Source organism: Mustela lutreola, chromosome 2, assembly GCF_030435805.1.
Source record: "Mustela lutreola isolate mMusLut2 chromosome 2, mMusLut2.pri, whole genome shotgun sequence".
Taxonomy (NCBI): Eukaryota; Metazoa; Chordata; class Mammalia; order Carnivora; family Mustelidae; genus Mustela; species Mustela lutreola.
Window position 1 is genome coordinate 152727538 of NC_081291.1, and position 5289 is coordinate 152732826.

Genomic DNA, 5289 nt, shown 5'->3' on the forward strand with positions numbered 1-5289 from the left:
ATGATAAAACTGAGGCACAAAAATGCACAAGGTTAGTGATAGAGCTGGGGTTCAAACCTGAGCATGTCAGCTCCAAATTCTCAATGCTTAACCATCATGCTATTGATACTTTTAAATTTACTAAATATTGAAATACTCTGATCCATAAGATAAAAAGTAATGAACCAAGAGAAAAATGGCAGTAGGAAATAAGCATTTGGATTAGGTCTGTCCAGAAGCATTTCAGAGTCTTGAGAATAGTTAGACCTAAATTGGACATAAATTTCCAAGAAAAATATTTTTTCATTATGAAAATGAGAGGTTTTATGTAAAGAAAATATATTTAAAGGAAATATTGAGAGCTATGAAATTTTAAGTGGAATACATAAGTGTTGTTCTCACCCATGGCTGGATATTAGACTCATCTGGGGAACTCTAAAAACATAACAGATGCCTGCGTTCCACCCCAGATATTCCTCCTGAATTGGTGCGAGGTGCAGGTTGAGTACTAGGATTTATGAAAGGCCCAGGTGGTGTCCACTGCAAAAGTAAAAGGCTTGAGTTGAGGGTGGCTTCACGGTAAGCCTAAGTACTCAGGATGGAATCAGGGTGACCTGAGTTTGAGATCACAAATCTACATGTAAACAGTGTTATTTGGGGAGATTCACTTTTCCTTTCTGAGATTCAGTCTCCCCATGTATACAGTGGGGATAATAATAGTACTTAATTTTGAATTTGTAGAATGCATGCAAATCTCTCGGCAATGCATACATGTCTCTTAGCGTGGTGCTCAGCATGTCATGATCACTCAGTAAAGACTGAAGGCAGATCATAGGTGAGATTTTTATCCCTAAATTATGAGACAGTGACATGGAAAAACAGTTAGACAGAGCTATTCTTTATTGAGTTTAATGCTTTAATTGATAACCTCTACGAATGTTGAATGATATATATCATATCTATGTAATATATTATCTATCCATCTGTCTATTAATCACTAGCAAACTATATAGCTTCTTTAGAGTGGAAGTTCATCCTCATTTTCTTGGAATTATCTTATATTACAGGACGTAGTAGAGAGTCAGAAGACATGTAAAAGTAAAGAAGGCAGCTTTAAAGAATTCTTTTCCAGTCTCCCCTAACCCTACTCCCTGCTGAGAATCATAACCTCTAATGTCCTAGTCTTCTGGGATCTCTCTCTGCCTTATCTCAATCTTGCTTATTGAATATGCCTTAAAAAATCCAAGGCCATCTTTTTGACTGTCCTGAGCAGATATTTAATTTGGTAACATGTTAGTCACATTGAATATTGTTCTAAAAGGCATAGAACCATGAGTCATTCTTTCTGTGAGGTCTTGTACTGACTCTTGACTCAGAGGCAACATCTGCTTTTCTGATTCTGCTTAATTCCCCATTTCCTGATTCATAACCATGACCATGTGAAAGCTTCAGGTTTTTGACTGCCATAAGCTACTGTTCCCAAGTAATGGCAGATGAGCAAGTGCTTTAGGACACATAACTCAAGAATGCCTACTTACGAGTTACTGCAAATATCTTGGCTATTAACCTTTTTCATTGGGCCAGATAAATTTAAGAATGTCCCACTTCATTGTATTAGACTTAAGCAAGTCTGATTAAAGTGGGCATATGTCCTTTTTTATTAATTACTATGAAAAAACTACAGTAAAGATGATGCTTTACGTCTGGCAATAGAGGAACCATTTTTAAAGGTCTATATATCCTTAATTTAAAAATTCATAATTGTTAAGTTCTTTAAAGAAATTGATTAAGTTGTTATATATGACCATATTGCATGCATTCTATGTGTACTAGTTAAATTAAACAACATAACAAACTTGTGAGGTTGATGCTCTTCCTATCTCTAGTTTACAGCTAAAGAAACCTAGAGCATTTAATTAGAAAGTGGTGGAGAAAAAATTTAAATGTAAGCAGTCTGGCTCCAGAAAATGGGCTCTTTAATTTTATACCCTATTACTAACAGCAAAGGTTTACAAACACAGTAATGCCCTAACAGTATGAAACATATTCTTTTTATTTTTTTCCTAGCATTTAATCAATGTCAAATGATAATATTAGGTATTAGGTTCATTTTTTTTTTTTTAATTTAAGTCTTTATTTAAGTCTGTTGCAAAAGGTCCTGATCTTGAAGTTATCCATCATGAAAGTTTTCCAAATAGGCAATCTGGTGCTCACTTCGGCAGCACATATACTAAAATTGGAACAATACAGAGAAGATTAACATGGCTTCTGTGCAAGGATGACATGCAAATTCGTGAAGCATTCCATATTAAAAAAAAAAAAAAGGGCAATCTGAGACGATTCTCCTCTGATATAACATAGTTCGTCTGGAACTCCACTTTCCTTCTGAAAGTCATTTCCCATGGGCAGATTTTTCTGTTAGATAATTTTTTCAGTAGTTACTCAAAATCCGACATCTTTTCTCATTGCATTTTAAAAGCTAAAATCCTGGATTTTTGTAATTTCTTTTGCAGTAAATTACTGAAATTGGAGCTAGTGATAAATACATTTATGAGAAGCTTTTAAAGACTCCAACTAATTTCTCACATAAAAACATCCTAAATAGAGTAACTCCTGTTCAGCTTGGAGCCCTCTTTGTTGGTAGGTAATTATAACCTAAATATCACCAATCCTAAACTATTTATAGACAGAAAAGGAAATTGCGTTAATCTTAAGAGCTTAAATGTCTAGTCTTACCAACTTCATGAGCAGAAATTTCATGAAGCTCCTCTGGTTTTTCTGCGGGACCAGAGGGGCGTCCTTACGGGCATTCACACACCTGCCTTCTGCAGTACAAGATGCAGTCCATCAACTCCTTTCCTTCCTGATCTGACTCTCTGTGAAGCTTCTAGAAGTGTAACACCAGTATGGTTGGTGGCAAAGTGCCTACTGAGAATGTTATAAGAACATCAATGTGCACATCAAGGATACTGTCCAACACAGTCCCTCCTTGTAGGGCTAGAGATGTGTTGAGTTCTTTGCAGAAGAGGAGGAATTACACTCTTTCCAAGTCTGCTTTGCCTTGTTTCACCTCAGTCTAGAAACAGCAATAATTCTACTCTGTGTCTCTTAGAAATAGCAGCCTCTTTCCTGGTCTTATGCCATTTTTCATAGAGGGCTTAAAACTTGTCCAAGTGATTGGACAGAGAGCAGATGCCCTATAATAATATCTATTTCTTTCCATCAGTTTTCTCTCCCCTGGGCCCCTTATGAAAACTAATGTTAAAGCTCCTTTCTCAACCTTCTGTGCAATCCTTACCCCCTTGTCCCTGCATAACCGGAGTGGCAGTTATATAAATCCACTCAGCAGAAACATTTATTCCAGGATTTCCTTCTATTTAATTTTCCATGGCTGAGAGCATTTTGATTTTACCAGATCACGACTATTTCTTTTGGGGAACAATTAGAAAAAGAGAAAAACTGGAAATAGAAATGGGGAATAAAACAGTCAACAGAGTTTAGGAATAGAGGCTCTTGCAATTAAGTCTGGGAGCTATAAAGGTCAACAAGCATGTTAGATTTGTACCCTGAGGTTATCAGAAATCGAATTTATGGTGTTCTGTGGAAAACCCCCTTATAAACAAATGTTTTGGTTTAAAGTCATCCCCAGCTGAGCTGAGATTCTATAACCCCAAATGTTGGGGAGAGCTGCTGAAAAATAGCTTTTAGCATAGCTTAGTATATTACTAAAGATACCTCCATTTTTCCATCTCCAACAAATTACTCATTTTTAGGACAGTGGAGAGACTACATAGGCTATTAATAACACTAAACCATGTATCAAATAGCCATTAACGTTTGGGTAGAATCTCAGATCCTGGAAAATGAAAACACTTCTAAGCATATATATTTTCTGCAACCAAGATAAAAAAATTAAAAATCTGGGTGAAGGTTTTGGTGAGAGAAAATCTAAGGCTATCATCTAGTGAACAAAAGGATAGTAAACGAATAGGATAGAAATGAATTTTAATGGCTCATTATTAGTAATTTCGGATGTGCAAAACACCTTTTATATTTTACTTTAGTAAAATCTTTTTATTTTAGTGATCATAAAAGTCACCTCTACATCTAACTTTGATGTTCCATATCCTATTTCCCCCAGAGGAAAATGTTTCTCGATGAATAAGACAGGGTCTGCTTTTTCCTTTTTACAGCTCACTTCATATGGTAAAGGCTGGCTATGAGGTTTCATAGAATTTTTTTTTTAATTTTTAATTTTTAATTTTTTATAAACATATAATATATTTTTATCCCCAGGGGTACAGGTCTGTGAATCGCCAGGTTTACACACTTCACAGCACTCAGCAAAGCACATACCCTCCCCAATGTCCATAACCCCACCCCCCTTTCTCCCAACCTCCCTCCCCCCAGCAACCCTCAGTTTGTTTTGTGAGATTAAGAGTCACTTATGGTTTGTCTCCCTCCCAATCCCATCTTGTTTCATTTATTCTTCTCCTACCCCCTTAAGCAAAATAATTCATCCTTCTGGATTACAAATAATTATATTTTTGTGAGTTTGATGAAAATTCCATTATCGTCAAGGAAATGCTTTATTCTTTTAACAGGGCCTTATGTTTGTTTTTGAAAAATCTGGAACACTGGTTTCTACCATGCTTGTGTGTCTTAAGAGAGTAAGCAACAAAGGTCGCACTCTTTGTCAAGATCACTATCACCACCTGTTTTTTGGAGAATGTGTGAATTGAGAATGAGAAAGCAACCTATTGGATGCCTCACCACCTTTCACCTCCAGTAGTGGTTTAGGAACATAGCTCTTTTTCCCCTGAACTTCATTAGCATCCAAGAAAGTGTGGGGAGTTTGAATTTTTAAGACAAAAGAGAAGGCAAGCCAAGGGAAATTTTCCAAGGAAAGGGTTTGGGAAAGGAGCTCAGTAGGCAGAAGGGGGAAAAAGAGGAGGAAGAATTTAAAAAGGGAGAAAAGAGAAACTGGGTGTGGGGAGGGAGGAAGGAGGAAAGGAAAAATATCTTTATGAGCCAACTGCCGAGGGTCTATAGCCAACCTTTCTGTGGTAGGTGACCAAAAATTAAGTAAGTTACAAAAATTCCTGCTGTTTTCTATGATCTGCTGCTCTGGAAAGATTCACCAGATTCTTCCTCCACTCCTAGTGTATTTGGGGACCATGTCTGATTTGGAGAAACTAGTGAGGTAGAAAGCCCTTAGGAAAAGTGATGGTAGCTGTTCACCTTAAATGATTCCAGGGGACATAGTGTTGTGTTTATTCCCTTTTCGTCTTACAAAACTACGTAGTCATC

General features: G+C 36.7%; 1 non-coding gene across 1 annotated transcript; it reads left to right on the top strand.

Moving 5' to 3' along the window:
* Positions 1-2185: 2185 nt before the first annotated feature.
* Positions 2186-2292, top strand: LOC131826141 (U6 spliceosomal RNA). The gene has a single exon (XR_009351437.1). It is a non-coding gene; the product is annotated as a U6 spliceosomal RNA (small nuclear RNA).
* Positions 2293-5289: the final 2997 nt, after the last annotated feature.